Consider the following 18,173-nt stretch of genomic DNA (forward strand, 5'->3'; position numbering starts at 1 on the left):
ATCCGACAACAAACCCATGCCCCTCGGCTTCAAAGTTGTAATTTATGCCTCTACTGTGCGTTGGCACCAGTTGATTAAATATACATATATTTTGGTTATAAGTCATTTTAAATTTTAAATGATGAACAGAGCATAACGCTAATCCTGACATCGCTGGGTTCATCCATCTTAAGTGCGTGAATTTGTACCCGGAAGTAAGTATAAATCAGATATAATAAATCTTGTACAGCACCTTTTTATAAATTCTAACTGATTACATGTAGCGCTTTAGTGAACTTATTTTCATCTCCGGCAGAATTACGAGCTAATTATAAGCTTAAGCGAATGATAGGTACAAATACCAATTTTATGAATGAAGCGTGAGTATGCCAAACATGACAAACACTTAAAACTTCTTTGCCCATATGCATTTTTAATATCTAAATGAAGTGCGCGTTGTATAACAATAGCCATGTTTAGAACATGTATAATAATATGAAATGCAGTTGTTTTCTAGATTATTAAAGCAATATTTTTGTGGAAAATATTCATGTCCAAATACAGTACGTTTAGTAAACAAAATGTACTCAACAAGGAAACATGTGCTTTTGCCCTAATCATAAAGATGCGTACCGATATCGAAGTGGGTATGATTTTAATACGATTTTGATATTTGCTACAGATACACATGTAACGTCAGAAGTTTGGTTTAACATGACTGTTTACTTTTTCCCAAAAATCTGTCAGAAGCTTGTTTGTGCTTAAAACCAATGTCTATAATATATGATATAAATTGAAAGATGAATACACCCAACAAACAAAATTGTTGTCATCTGTTCAATTATTTCCGTCTTTGAAAATAGACAAATTCTACCGGTATAAAACAAGAAAAGTGTAAAATTTGCTATATAATAATAATAATATATTGGTTTGTATAGAGGGTTATTTGGTTCTGTAGTGGCAAACAATCGTACCAAACAGCATAGAGAATTACGTTGTCTCAGGGAGTGCCAAATTTCTACTTATAGAAACAAAATACCAACAATATTGCATTAAAGACTCTTTCAGTGGAGTCAGTTTTCAAGTTAAAATAAGAAGGATAATGACCTATTTTTCGTGCTATTGGCTTCCGAAATTTTCCGTCCAATTTCATCTAAATTTGACACAATGGTACATATTTCTCTTTAAGCAAAATTGTCACAATTATGTTCAAAAACGTACTCCCATACTGTTTGTTGAGTTGTGGTATCTAAATTTTGTTTGAAATGTATTTCCATACTTTTGAGTTATTTATATATTTTTGCTTGCATAAGTGGTCACTGGGTGTAGTAATACTACTGGAGAAAACCTGTTTAACAGGTGTGATTTATTTTTAAATTAACTTGCTTAGTGGTTAAAGAGTGAGGTTAGATGTATTCTGGGCGACAAAGCTCTATTTTTAAGGTTTATATTAGTTTTGCAGTGTGAGTAGAGTTAGACTACAGATAATATTTGTAATTGTAATTTGAATAGTTGTTATGTTACGGTAGCTTAGAATTGTAATATACTGCAGCTGTGTGTTTATTGAGTTAATATCTATATTCAGATGTGTGTTTAAGAAAACTTATTATGCCACGTTGTTTGATATTTAAATAGGTGACCACGGAGTGGTGGACCATGTAATATCTGTGCAAGGACTAATGGTGGAAACGCAATATCCGAACCAAAAATTTATGCTTTCCCATTCCTACGGAACTTACCTTATATGAGACGTCCTGTAGAATGACAGCTAGTCCATCCGAAAAGAACTGATGTCAACAACTTCCTAATAATTGTATATTTGTAAATAAATTGTTTTTGTTTTGTAAACATTGTTTTGTTTGACTTACAAGGGCCATCTTTTTTACCAAATTGGTGAAATTTTTTAAGGACCCTATACAATTTGAATGCAATTGTGACAAAAATATTAGCAGTAACAGGAACTGTTTTGTATGTGAAAAATTGTAAAATATGGTCAAGGATTCCATAACTCTACACCTTTATTTAAACAATATGTTAAGGAAAGATTTTTAATCTACTTTCTTGTGATAGGACAATGCGTTTAATGCGGAACAAAATGAAAATGTATCATTCTTTGATTTTACATGTGATAAATCCACCTTATCTACCAACTTCTAGAGCATTATGCGCTCCATATGTACAACCAAGAAGTCTTGATTCAAGACTCTGTGACTTTATGAGCTAAGGTTCCGATATGATATTCGAAATAACAGCTTAGTGTCTGAAAATCCTTTCACGCTTCTTGAAAAATTTGACATCAAAGAAATTGATTCAAGAGCTCTTAAAAAGTACTGGAAAATCAAAAATCTTTATGTTGTGACTAACTAAAATGACTCGTCAAGAAATTTCTGAATATTTTTGACATAGGATAGTTACTAGTATTTCATGTAATAGTGTTATTTTAAAGACTGAATTTTATTTGCTTTTCACTTATTTACATTAAACAAATACATTCTTAGCACAACAATCTTGATAGTATTGTTGTGTGTCCCTAGTCCTGTAGTTTCCCAATCTTGTAGGACTAGATCCTCAGCAACTACCATTTCGATCTGAGGTTTTATATTTAGGCCTTGAATTTCTGTAGTTGAGATATAATGGTGAGGATCTAAGCCTATGGCAGGCTTTTAAGTAGAGCTTTCTTGAATTTGCAGAGCTCTGAGACCTTTAATTAAAAAAATGAACTTTAATAGATATTTACGTTTAAAAATATGTCTTTATTAACCGAAAGAACAGAAAAACATTTATTTCTCTGTTAAAATTTTAATGACGTTACGATGCTTTCTGCACATGCTTTTGTATGACAGTAACATTTTTGTAAACATTCAACTATGGAAATGTTAAAAAAGATTCAGAGTAATTTGTCTTTTAAAAACATATAAACATATTTGTAAGAAATAAACAACAATGTTCAGACTTTATGTTTATCTCGAAATAAAGAGATTAGTTCATATGCACATGTAATATCTGATTTAATTGATATCACACTCTCGTCATACGGCTTTTCCGAACTCGGAGGACTACAAAATGAGGAGCAGTTTTCAGTTGACACTGAAAAGACCAAGTCTTTAATATTACTTTAAACTCGCTCACAAAATGTTTAATTGAAAAGTTCCAAATCATAAATGTATGATTAATCTTTCAAATGGTACACAATTCTAACAAATTAAGAAAGAAATGTTTCAACTGTTGGTGTTTAAACATCAAAATCGTCCATAATTTTTGCAAACAAAAAAATCAAGTACTAAGTGGCAAGCAATTCTATCCAATTTTAAGTCATTGTCGTAACTGTGTAATGAATCATGAGCGTTTAAAGGAAATAGGTTCGATAAGCTAGTACAACTGCTAGGACCCCACGCTCAACCATTCGTCTCCCTTCTTTCCATGACGTGATAGATACATGCATGCAGATATTTACATTTAGATATATAGTTATGTACACATTCATGCTGACTTTTGGTATGATATGTGTGTACTTGTAGTTGTAATTGTAACAATCCTTAGTCAGTTTACTGACTGTGCTACATGAAACAGCTGAACTTGATTTAATTAGAAATAATCAAGTACATGGCGCTCTCAGACAACAAGGATTATGTTTTGCATAAATTATCTAATCAATCACATCATTGATTACATCAGTAATGGGGGTTATGGATTATTGTAAAATATTATGGCATAAAGAATGAAATATTCATAATTTTATGATTAATTTTATGAGCTTATTGATTATTGTTATATAATCATCTATTGTCATTTTCCTGATTATTTCAAACCAAATTTGGTTAAACAATAAAGTCACAAAAGTGGCAGAGTGCAACATACCTATTTGTTATGTGATGTTTTACTGTACAAAGATGAAGGGCTCAGATGGTTCAATTTCGAGCAGATAGAGGTTAATTATTTCATGAGTGAGAAATAATGCTATATGCAGTAATGGTCTATTTTGAAAATTATCAATTGTGGATAAAACATTTTTTGTAAAAATGTAGAGTCCAATTAATTGATTGAAATTTGCATACATATTTACTCGAGTTATGATTTAATTTACAAATAAAATTTTACACATAAAATTTTTCATGTTTTTTTTACATATGAATTGAAACCTTGAAAATGCTCTATTACAATCAGATTAATATTATATATTCAGATTTACATGTAAATTAACACTCTCTCTCTCTCTCTCTCTCTCTCTCTCTCTCTCTCTCTCTCGCTCTCTCTCTCTCTCTCGCTCTCTCTCTCTCTCTCTCTCTCATATGTTAGATGGTTTTTTATTTCTATATTTAAAATCTTTTCCAGTATCAGGCTTTGTTTACCACAACTCAAGTTCTAGTAAATGCACTTGTGTACAACATACTTTTATCAGTTAAAAGCTATCCTTTTTAGCTCACCTGAGCTGAAAGCCCAAGTGAGCTATTCTGATCACATTTTTTCTGTTGTCCGTCTGTCCGTCTGTCTGTCTGTCCGTCCGTCTGTAAACTTTTTTACATTTTGAACTTCTTCTCTAAAACCGCTTGACTAATTTCAACCAAATTTGGCACAACGCATCCTTAAGAACTACTGAGTCAAATTCAACCTAATTTAGCATAAATATTCCTTATGGTAAGGAAAATATAAATTGCAAAAATTATAGGCTAATTCTGCTTCAAATTTGAGTTATTAAGAAAATAATAATTAAGAAAATGCGTGTTTCGATCTAATTATAACTTCGGGTTCGGTATTCCATACTTCTAAAACGAGACGGTGTAAAAGTAGGTTCTTTGTTTAAGGCAGCCATTATGAATGATAAATAGGTCGCTAAACAGGTCGATCTGACGAATGTTGTGCAAAAGTTCGCGTGCAAAGAGGTATAGAATAGGCTATTTTGTATAATCTATAACCAGGCTCTATAACCAGGATGTGCGCATGCGTGAACCTACTTTCCATCGGGATCGGTACACGTTTGGGAGGAAATTCGAAAGCTATACGGAGGAACTATGAACATATATATATGCAATTTAAAAATGCAATTTTTATATTAACTGTTCATTAAAAGTGATAAAAATGCTAGGTATACTGGTGTCTCATAATATCGCAGTACTTGTTTTTTCCCTAAAAAAAGATATACCAAGTTATCATTTTTACATGTCATAAGTGCTGTTCAAAAAGCTTGAATTGGACTAGCTTTTCTGAGGAACATTAATGTCCCAACTTACGTAGTTTATTTTGTTTGCTATTTTTAAATCACAAGTCTTATTCACCTTCAAAATTAGAGATTTCCATTGTATCGCGGCATTGGAAATCTGGAAGCCTGGTTCAGTTATAATGGACAGTTTTTATTTTTTATAAATAAAATATGATTTTTCATGAAAGCAAAGTCTTCTAAACTGGTTAGGGAATAAAATATACATTTTATTATACTTTTTATATAGTTTTTTTTCATCAGATACATTTCGGACATTTGAACTTGTTTTCTCTCTGGAAAAAAATCTATTTGTGAGAAAAATTGTATTTGCCGATGTTTTTGACAACCTTCTCTGCACTCATCCTGAGGTTGGTGCATTAACCTCTGTGGAAAATCGGAGGGGGGGGGGGAACGGGAATCCTATTTTTGGAGCAAACCGTGATACAACGGAACGCGCAATATAATGAGAGGAGTGTATACATTATATATTACACCAAAATTTAAATAAATAATAGACAGAACAATAAAAAGCAATGTTAAAGGAAAACAACAGGCACTTAGCATTGAAGGGGGGGGGGGGGTTAGTTGGTGGAGTGGAACAGGGACAGGGGGACGGGACTGCCCCCTTCAGCACACGTTTTCTAGCAGCAAACATTTTTCTTGAATTTACTTATTAAAAAGACACCAGAATCTCAAAATCTTGACGTCTGAAATTAAATTCAAGAACATGGATGTCAATTATATATAAATGTGTTTTCATGCAAGTTATATTGTAACTTGTAATAAATGTAAATATCAATTGCGAGTAGATATGTTTTATTTATTTTATTGTCAATTGCCCTCACTGGAACTGTGATATAGACTATAGCAATTAAGCAATCAACTCACCTGGTAAAATTCCCGTTTTGCACACATTTTTTCAATACCTAATTTACAAATGTGTGCAAAACGGGAACAAACCGGGCACACAGACTCTATTGTTACATACACTATCGCTGGTGATGGGTATTAAGACTCTGGTGATGGGTATATTGACCCTGATAATGGATAAACAATCAATGGGGATGAGCACACAGACCCTAGTACTACAAACGCTGACCCTAGTGGTATGTAGAATTGACAGAGGTGCTAGGTTTACAGTTTTGGTAAAACATATTCTGACCTCGGTTAATGGTATACTGACCCTTGTAATGGGCACACAGACCCTGGTATTATGTACACTGTCACTAATGTTAGATACTGATACCCTGGTGATGGATATTTTGACCCTAGTTATGGTTATTGGTGTAGGGATGTTGGTGATGGTCATACAGACCCTGGTGATACAAACTCTGACCCTGGTGATAGGTATTGAGACCCTGGTGATAGGTATTGTGACCCCAGTTATGGGTGTACAGACCCTGGTGATGGTCACACAGACTCTGGTAATACGAACTCTGGGTTTACAGACCCTGGTGAAAGGTATTGAGACACTGGTGATGAGTATACTGAACCTGGTTATGGTTGTACATATCCTGTAAATGGTCATAGAGACCCTGGTGATACGAACACTGACCCTGGTGTTAAGTATACTGGCCCTGGTTATGGGTGTACAGACACTGGTAATGGTAATTCTGACCCTGGTGATACGAACAAACTCTGACCCTGGTGATAGGTATTGAAACCCCGGTGATAGGTATGCTGGCCCTGGTTATGGGGGTACAGACCCTGTTGATGGTCACACAGACTCTGGTGATACCAACTCTAACCCTGGTGATAGGTAATGAGACCATGGTGATATGTTTAATAGCCCTGGTTATGGGTTTAAAAAAAACCCTGGTGATGGTCATACAGACCCTGCTGATACGAGCTCTGACCCTAGTGATAGCTATTGAGACCCTGGTAATTAGTATTGAGACCCTGGTGAAACGTATGCTGGGCCTTGTTATCTCTGTACAGACCCTGGTTATGGTAATACAGACACTGGTGATACGAGCTCTGACCCTGGTGATTGGAATTGAAAACACGATGATGGGTATACTGACCCTGGTTATGGTGATACAGACCCTGGTGTTGGGATTATAGACCCTTGTGATTGTCACACAGACCCTGATGATACGAACACTGACCTTGGAGATAGGTATTGAGACCCTATTGATATGTATAATGGCACTTGTTAAAGGTGTAAGGATCCTGGTGATAGTTATACAGTCTCTTGTGATACGAACTCTGACCCTAGTGCTAGGTATTGAGACCCTGATGATGGGTATACTGACCCTGGTTATGTTGTACAAATCCTGTTAATAGTTATAGAAACCCTGGTGATAGGAAAACTGAACCTGGTGATAAGAATACTGGCCCTGGTTATTGGTGTACAAACCCCAATAATGGTCATACAGACACTGGTTATACATGTACCAACTCTGATCCCGGTGATAGGTATTGAGACCCTGGTGATAGGTATGCTGGTCCTTATTATGGGTGTAATGACCCTGGTGATGGTCATACAGACTCTGGTAATGCGAACTCTGACCCTGGTGATAGGTATTGAGACCACGGTTATAGGTACATGTATACTGGCCCTGGTTATGGGTGTAAAACAAAAGCTCTGGTGATGGTCATACAGACCCTAGTGATACAAACTCTGACCCTGGTGATAAGTATTGAGACCCTGGTGTTGGGTATACTGACCCTGCTTATGGTAGTAAAGACCCTGGTAATGGTAATACAAACCATTGTGATACAAACAAACTCTGACCTTGGTAATAGGTATTGAAACCCCGGTGATACAGTACCTGCAACGTTATTTTTTACAAGATAAACAATATGATAGGATTCACGCATGATAGCAGGATAGCATTAACGCACGATAGAACAGTATACACGCACGAAAGGATAGGATTAACGCACGATAGAACGGTATACACGCACGATATGATAGGATTGATACACGATAGGAAAGGATAAACGATGTTCATGATAAACGTATGGTCGCTTTAAACGATATTTACGAACAAACTGATAATGGCAGAATTTGAGAGAGAACACGTACAAATAAAGATTTACGTGGAATTTCTTTTTAGTAACAATTGCCGAGTTCTTAATCATCGCTGCATCATTTATAGAATGTATAAAAATGACCAGTTAATTTTTTTTCAACTAAAATTATGAGCTTTAATGATCAATAAATGTTCTGTATTGTTAAAATTATTTTCATTACCGAACATCCTAGCCTATCGCCGCGAATATTTCAGCCTGAGATTTAATCACTCTGAAAATAGCGTGTTTAATTATATAAATCCAAGTCTTGTATAAAGTAAATATAAAATCTATCATAAGTACATTTCTTTCTGTATAAGAAAATGATGCATTAAAAACGAATTATTACAGACAAGTTAAATGAATATTTACGCAGATACACATTCTGCGTACGATTTTTTAACATTTTTTTCATTATCACACACCCTAGCTGATTGTCGAGAACATTTCAGCCTGAAATCAAATATCACACGGAAAATAACAGGTTCAAAATACAACTCGGGTTTTAATTAAATATAAATTATATCATAAATAGCTTTGTTTCTGTAAAATATGATGCAATAAAATTATATTGCATAAAAGTTAACTATTACGCAGATATACACTCTGCGTACGATTTAATATATTCGATATACAGGTAAATATGTTACCTTGTTCCTAAGAACTTCGTTTTTCATTTTCAATGTTAACAGATGTGATTTACATATAATATTGGTTAATTTTGATCTAAAACATTTAAAAATTAGTATCCTGACGGAATGTTGGATAGGATTTTACAATTCTTGTTCGATAAATATTCGTATACGGCGCACCGAACGAGTTGCAACTTAGTAATAAATTTACATGCTTATGAAAAGGCACGAAACGATTAACACGGTAGGATAATCGGAAGAATTGTTGAAATTAAACGAAAAACCTGATAGAATTAACGCATGATAGGATATGATTAACGCACGATAGAACAGTATACCCGCACGATGTGATAAAATTAATGCACGATAGAATAGTATACACGCACGATACGATAGGATTGATACACGATACGATAGGATAGGATTGTAAAAAATAACGTTGCGGGTACTGTAAGTATGCTGGCCCTGGTTATTGGTGTACAGACCCTGTTGATGGTCATACAAACTCTGCTGATACCAACTCTGACCTTGGTGATAGGTATTGAGACCCTGGTGATAGATTTAATGGCCCATTGTTATGGGTGTAAAAAAGCCCTGGTGATGGTCATACAGACCCCGGTGATACGAATTCTGACCCTGGTGATAGGTATTGAGACCCGGGTGATACGTATGCTGGGCCTTGTTATGGGTGTACAGACCCTGGTTATGGTCATACAGACCTTGGTTATACGATCTCCTACCGTGGTGATAGGAATTGAGACCCTGGTGATGGGTATACTGACCCTGGTTATGGTGGTTCAGACCCTGGTGATGGGAGTATAGACCCTGGTGATTGTCACACAGACCCTGGTGATACGAACACTGACCCGCGTGATAGGTATTGAGACCCTACTGATAGGTATAATGGCCCTGGTTAAAGGTGTAAGGTCCCTGCTGATAGTCAAACAGTCTTTTGTGATACGAACTCTGAACCTAGTGATTGGCATTGAGACCCTGGTGATGGGTATACTGACCCTGGTTATGGGGGTACAAACGATGGTGATAGGTATTGAAACCCTGGTGATAGGAATACTGACCCTAGTAATAGGTTTTCTGGCCTTGGTTATGGGTGTACAGACCCTGGTGATACGAACTCTGACCCTGGTTATAAGTAAATAGACCCTGGTGATGCGTAAACTGGCCCTGGTTATGGGTGTACAGACCCAGGTGATATGCACACAGAGCCTAGTGATTGGTCATGGTTAGATCTACAAGGGGTCAGTGACATGTTCACCCCTAATATCCCTTCAAAATAGCTCCTGAGAAAAAGAAAAGCAAAAAAGAAATGTACTCCCTCCTCCTTCTACAATTGGATTCTAAAATACTTTTTTAAAAACTGAAATTCCTAATCTGTTGGGTAAAGGAATTCAAATGTAGGTGTACTTTAACTTTAATTTCACAGTTTATTTCCTCCCTTTTGTTTCAATTTTTACCTGGTACCAAAAACAGTGTGGGGGTGGGCAACTCTGTGTTATTTCAACTTTTTAATAAGTAAATTCAAGAAAAATGTTTGCTGCGAGAAAACATGTGCTGGAGGGGGCAGTCCCGTCCCCCTGTCCCTGTTCCACTCCATCAACTTACCCCCCACCTACAATGCTAAGTGCCTGTTGTTTTCCTTTAACATTGCTTTTCAGTATTCTCTCGATTATTTATTTAAATTTTGGTGTAAAATCTAATGTACATAGCGTTTTTAACCACTTTTAATGAACAGATACTATAAAAATCGCACTTTAAAATTGCATATATATCAGTTCGAAGTTCCTCCATATAGCTTTCGAATTTCAGGTTCACGCATGCGCACATCCTGGTTATAGAGCCTGGTTATAGAATATACAAAATAGCCTATTCTATACCTCTGCAAAAGGAATCTTTGAAACATTTGAAACAAGATACATTGATGCCGATTTTGCGAAGTAAATTGATGTTGATTATTTCAATGCGTTGACAGTTTTCAAATTTGACGGTAGTTTATCTTAGCTTGTTTTGATTTTCGTTGATTTTCATATTATTCTATATATGCTTTCTAACCTAATTTTTACGTATCGAACCAAACATAGACTTCGGTAAATCAGATAGTTGACTGTTTACCTGTGCAAATAAGCAAAATCTGATGTATTAACAAAGTACTTTATTGAGGTCCTCCGTTGCCAAACGGAAGACCTTGTTCTGATTCTGATGGTAATTACCCACTTTAATTTTGCTTATAGAGAATAGCTTCTTGTGCGTAATAGTATTTTAAAGTAGCAGTCAATACCTTTCTTGTCTAAATATATCCTTAACTTATCACAAATATGCCTTTATTTGTTTTACGAGAGATCAAACTCTTCAATACTCTGCAGTCTGGAGGGTTACATTAATACACAGAAAATAGGCGTGAATTAATTTTAAAGATTTCAAATTGATTTTCTAAAGCCCTAATTGGTCAGAAGTTATGGTAGTGTTAACATGACCTTCTATCAATATCTGTAAGACCCTGACAAGTGTAAGGAGATGGGGGATAGTTTTATTAAGACTGATTGACAATCCTTTATTGACTTGAAGCTGTTACGGAAGACCTTCTCGTTGCTTGCAACGAGCTCATCTCTAGATTTAAATACAATTCATTCTATTGGTAATTAGGTATGATCTTTTGCGTAATGGTCGATTAATGCACGGACATCTATATGTCTCTGATTAATGCAATGTGTTTTGTTGAGATGCTCAGCATTTTCTCGAGATTATTTAGTTTAAACAGAGTTTAATATCGCTGACGGAAATATGTACTGGGTATATACAGTACCGATCAGACCAAACCTAACAGACAGTAAACCCCAACTTAACCCTGGGTTTACTTCCTGGGTTTACTTCAGGTTTACTAGAGTAAACCCAGAGTAAACCCAAAGTAAACCCAGAGTGGACAGAGAGTTAACCCAGTTAGAATTATACACCTGAAAGCAGACGCTAACTATGTATTCGGAATAAACAAAGGTAGGAATTACAGGCAGTAGGATGGTAATACAAAATAATAGTCTGCTTCACACTACTGTGAATACAGTTGACCTCAAAAGCAATTTCAAAGTAAACTAAATCATGCTCTTTGTTTGTAGTGCATGTCTCTTCTGTTTAATTGTTAACAATTTCTATTTACTAACCATATTTGAGTGCTACAAAATGTAATTAAGTTTCATATTATAAACAAGATACCAAGCCTTGTTTTTTGTTGGCCATATTTTTGTTTACATTTTAGAGGCTGAATAGGAAATAACAAATTAAAAATTTAGCAAAATTTTGAGCTCTGTATCTTGCATATAATTCTATAACTGACGCTAAAATTGTGATTGATCATACATTAGAAATATCTCGCTAAACGTTAAATACTTGTACAAAAAATGATTTGCTTTAACTACTTTCTGGGGCCCCCCTCTTTATACGATGATTCAGAATTATATAAATTCCACATCAATTTTGATAGTTTTTCAGACACGAGTAAATAAAAACGACACCGTTAAAATAGTTTCTATAGTTTTCATAGTTCTTACACATTTTGTTAAGGGGATAAAGGCATTATCACTATTCCTAAGAAAATATTACAGCGTAAAATCATCCTGGTTTGTAGCCATTTGTTGTTTTTGAATAAAGATGAAAATAATAGGTGGGTCTTAGTAAAATACAGTGATATGCCTGTCAATACATTGACTATTATAGCTCTTTTACAGGTCACGCGACAACAATTTTCATTCGAGTGTATTCATCAATCAAAAGAGTAAGATTAAAAAGTCATGGGAGTATACGCCAGGTAAACAACATTCGTTTAAAATAGGGAAGACATATTAAATTTTTGAATGTTTTTAAATTGAGGAACTGAGCGCATTGAAGCACAAGAATTTCTTAAATAAAATCGTCTTCCCATATAGTTAATTTCACCAACATTTGTAATATCGAACAATAAATATTATAATAAATTTTTCAAAAATAAAATAACTAGTAGGTAGTTAAGTAAAAAAAAAGGTACCTATCTGCTCACAAATATTTGATCGCTTTTAAAAGTTGGGGGAAGTGGGGGGGGGGGGGAGGCAGAACGAAAATATAGGGAATTGGAGGTTAATAGTGTACCCCCCCAAAAAGTTTAGTTTTATATTTTGCATAGGATTTTCATTTTTTTTTGTTGGTAAAATGGTATTCCATAAGGGTACAATGTCAAAGATTAAGTGTATGCAAAAACAAGTGTAAAATTCAAATATTTTACAATATTTATTTTTGGTTATTTTATCGAAGTGCCATATGGTACAATATCCTTTGAACTCCCATATAAAGTCATTGTTGCTCAGGTGAGCGATGTCGCCCCATAGACCTCTTGTTATAGTACATAATTATCATGATCCTGATAATTCAACATACATATGGGCAAATTTCACGTGCTTACCTTGCATTATTTACTACATTCAACCCTGCTCTTCTGGTTGTCTTGATCTGATGACTGACCGAATTACCGTTCGGTCCGTTTGTTTCCTCAAAAGAAGTTTGGGAATGGTATGTCAGGGTATAAAAATGGTCATCTTCCACTTGAAAGCGTTTCCATCGACATTGTAACGTTTTGGTAATCTTCTTGTATTTTTCGTTTTGTTTTAAAAATACCTGCCGTTTCTATATCGTTATCCTTTGTTTGACAGACGACCGTTTATAAATGTATTCGCCGCAAAATCAACGTTCAGTCGCAAAAACGACTTTGTGTTTTCAGATTGTTCAAATATGAATACAGTTTTTCAGATGAATGTAATATTTGAACAACCACCATAAAATATCTTTATTTGTACTACATTGAATTATCAGTACTCTATTAATTTTACAGCATTAATTCTACGGCGACCCGTTTTTGTCAACTAAAACGCTGAGTAAATGTAATACTTAATATATATAAGCCAAAGTTATATTCTAGGTTAAAGTTCACAAATAAATCATGCATAAAAGATGCGAATTAATCTAGTTTATAAGCAATGTAATTGCATTTGAAATGTATTTAAAGCTGCGTTTTTGTTACATTTTATCAAATGAGTAATCGATTTGTTATATTCCTAATATTTATGGTTAAATTGCTTCCGTGGTATATTTTTTAGCAATCTCTTTGGATCATTTTGAATCGACTTCATTGACAAAAAAACGAAACAGCAATGGTTGTAACAAAGCTCATGAAGGTGTCTGCATAATTATTGATAAAAACGTGAAGTCGACATTGTGATGATGGTGTAGATTATTTATTAGTTGTTGTGTTTTCTGCTATTGCTGATTGAGATGTTGATGTAAGTTTTATTTTACTTGTTGTTGGCGATAATGGGCATGTTATTTTCCTTGTTGATGTTACTGGGGATGTTGTTTTCCCTGTTTTTACTGTTAATGGGATTGTTGTTTTCCTTGTTGTTGAAGTTAATGAGGATGTTGTTGTCCTTGTTGTTGAAGTTACTTGGGATGTTCTTTTCTTTGTTGATGATATTACTGGGTATCTTGGTTTTCCTGTTGGTGATGCTGTATACGATCTACGTGTTGTGGTTCCTGATGGAATATTACATAATACAACGACATCTCCGCCTTTACCACCTGGAAATCAACAATTCAAACGATAAAATTTCCTTGTTAATTAAATGAAAGCATGATTTTTAATCTCATGTGATCATATATTTTTTATAAAAAGACCAAAAAGATTTCTGTTGACTGATCGATATGAGATTAAAAATCATGCTGCAATTCAATTTACAGGAAAAATGGTATCTTTTGAAATGATATCAAACAAAGAAATAATATTGAAGTAAGGCCAAAAATTATCTGTAATACAGTACCCCTTTTTAGCTTTAGATGATTTTTTTAGAAGATGAATAAATTTAACAGATTAGTCGAAGTTGTCGACTTTGAAAACTTACACTGTGTGAAATACCTAAGTCGTGTAGTAAATAATAACTCTAAATGACAATGCATGAAATGGGTTTCTTAAATTTGTTTCTCTTTTATTATCTATCAAAATTGAGTCAACAAATACCAAACGAAGGCAACGTCAGAGAACAATATTAAAACACTTTTGTAATTCATCAGAAAACAATTTAAATTAAACTCAAACGTCATTAACTAGAATTTTAGATATATAATTTACTACTTATGCTTGAGAATGGTAGAAGTAATAGAACTCATCTTGGAATACATGTACATGAAAACTGGTGTGGGTTTTAGAAATGTTTAAAAATTTGGTAAGAGATGCAAGAACTGTTGTTCGGGTGGACGATTTGCCAATGGACCTCTTGTTTTTGTTTTCCTACATGTTGTATACTGTTGTTTGTCTTTGGTTGTTGTTGATTTTTGTATTTGTTTGTTTGTTGTTTTGCATCGGAATGATACCACCCAAGACGATGACAAAAGCAAAAGCAAATATCAAGGTCAATTGTGGCTCATTTTGCTTTTTTGTCAGTTAGCGGGATAAGACTTGGCGAATTCCATTGTCTTATATTACCTCTTCTTGCCACAACATTGTTAGGATGAGTTCAAGACAAGTCAAAACCGTCCATAAAAGCGAAAATGTCAAGATGCGAAAGTAACCCTGTATATACTAGTGGCAAAGCATGGACACTGAGACCTATAAACATTGCAATGATAGTAAAACGTTGCAAGGTTGCCTGACATACGGTGAGCAACAGTCTAATGGTGGCACAGCAGATGCATAAACAGTTGCAATTTATCTTACGATCTTTAAAAATCGTGCATCGCTCTTGCGAGTACACTAAACGTTATAAAACGTACTTGCTAATGTTTTGTGTTGCATTGCAATAATTTGAATAGGCATTGGTCGCGTCTGAATAATGTGCTTGTCCACTTTTTGAGGAGACTTGATGCGACCACTAAAACGCAATCAACATTTACTTGAAAAAATGATCATTTTATAAAGTTATCTAAAATACTGCCACTACAGTAATAGGTCTACAACGACCGTAAAAGATTTATGTTTTCATTTTCTCTAGATGTTTATTTTGTCACATAGTAAAGGCAGTGTGTATAGAAACAATTCCATAGCATGTACTTTAGAAATAATTCTTTCTTCAAAATCTTCGAAAAATATTTTACCATTTCGTTTAAACTCTAGGCATTGATAAAAGGTTCCTGGTGAAGAAGATGGAGAGAATTCTGCTTGTACCGCTATAGATTGATATCGTCTCAACGTAAGCGTAACTGACGTTCCCCGTGAAATTGGGCAGCCAAATATACGTCTACGGTTTACTACCACCTGCGTGGAACATGGCGATATTTTTATCTCTTGTGCTGTCACAAGTAGATTTCCACTGAATAATGCGGTCACAGTACAGAAACATGGGCGGTTGATTTTATAGAAGTCTATGTAGATCAGTGGTCCAAATGCTGATGTGTCGTGACAGGTTGTTATTGACTTGTTTCCAACTACAACAATAATTGACACACACTTTTAAAGTTAGAAAACACATTAAACAGCTATTACACACTGTTTGATTTCTAAATAAATTGAAAAAAATGTTGTACTTGCCATTCAAGGGACACTGTCCTAAATCGAAAGAGATAAAACATTCAATTATTGAATTTTAAATTTTATGAAAGTTAAATTAACAGATGTGCATTCACACTGTACACAATGTAATATGGTAATCAATTACCATAAATAATACGCATTGGAATTTGTTGGAGCGCTTTTAGATATGATAAAATAAATCTAGATTATTTTAAAACGATGTGTGTGGATAATCAGGATTTTCCAGTTGATCTTGACAAAAAAAAAAAAAAAAGAAACAAACAAACAAACAAATTGCATATAGTACTTTTTTTTTTAAAAATTTAGTCAAGTGAATTTAATTTATTTTATACTGTATGATTATTTTAAATAATACATGTATTTTCAATTACATGTGTATGATGTGGTACCTTAAGTTATCGGCAAATAATGAAATCCCTTCATCATAATACATGGCATGTGTAGCAGGTATACTGTGGCATGAAATAATTCTTCACAATTATCAAAAACGATCCTTTACCTTGTAAAAAAAGACACGATTTAAAAAAGATTGATTGTGTAGATTGATCCTTATCGACCCAAATCTTATTTTTAACTACAACAAAAACTGTGCGAATTAAGTTAAGTGTGTTATAACTAAAGCGTTTTGTCATAATGTATTATATGCTGGTATGTTATTGAAAACATTATTGTTTCTTTATATTTCATAACCAGCTTGAAAACTACTGAACAGCATTGCCTTATCTAATGCTTAAAATACTTACAGCAGTACACTTTGACACATACATTTCATGGCAAAGTCTTCTTTTCATTATTAAACAGACAATCAAGACGCGTTTCCACAAAATACTAACAGTAAGGCTGTGCATGTACAGATCAATCTAGATCATTTTCATTCAAAAAGTAGGTTGATATGTATCAGAATACAGGGAGATTATGACACGCTCTTATAATGTTTAACGTTGTATTATACTTAGAGACTTACTTCTATACTGTAATAACTCACCCTTTGTTGTCACAAGAAAGACACTAACCATTAACAAACTTAAAATATCCTCCATTTTACATGCAATCAGACAAACTAACCAGGAAGAAATGGATGATATCAAACAACTTAACCAGATTAAGAATAGAAGCTTTTTGTCATCATATCTTTGATAAGTTTTAAAACCTATATATATATATAGAGAGAGAGAGAGAGAGAGAGAGAGAGAGAAAAATAGAGACAGATACTATGAACACGCCTGTATGAGACCACAGGCAGCAAACTATTGATTTTATGAAATAGTGTGTGTTGATGCATAAGCAAACGTTATTCACATTACTTCACATGTTTCAAATCATATGATGAGTTAACATATGAGTAATATGTTAACATTTATTAATATTTACAGAGTCAGTAAACGGATAGTTATACCTATAGAGTATACTTTTTATTTAAAAAACTAGATAGAAAAATATGTTTAAATGCATTGGCAGTATTGGATATGTTAGTGGTTTTTTTTATCTTTCGTATGCATGATTACAGACTCTTTTTTGTTGTTGTTGTTCTTGTTGAAAGATGAAGTGCATTACCATGTAAAGTATACTGAAAAAAGAACACTTTGTGTAAGAAAGTTATAAAAGTTAAAATGTACTCTGAAATACCTATGCCTTCCAAAAAAACAAACAAACAAAAAAATGTAATTATTTTTTACTCTTGTGGAATTTTTACTTCACAAAGACTCATTCTATAGAACAGGGGAAAAGTTGTCAAATTGCAAAACTCTGCTCATGATCAACAATAAGGGTGACATTTTTTTTCTAAAAGAAC

The 18,173-nt window shown here is 34.1% G+C and overlaps 1 pseudogene; it reads right to left on the reverse strand.

Annotated features, from left to right (window-relative positions):
* Positions 1-13,916: 13,916 nt before the first annotated feature.
* On the reverse strand, positions 13,917-17,421 carry LOC128185341 (uncharacterized; annotated as a pseudogene).
* Between the last annotated feature and the right edge of the window lie 752 nt (positions 17,422-18,173).

The sequence above is a fragment of the Crassostrea angulata genome, chromosome 5, assembly GCF_025612915.1.
Source record: "Crassostrea angulata isolate pt1a10 chromosome 5, ASM2561291v2, whole genome shotgun sequence".
NCBI lineage: Eukaryota > Metazoa > Mollusca > Bivalvia > Ostreida > Ostreidae > Magallana > Magallana angulata.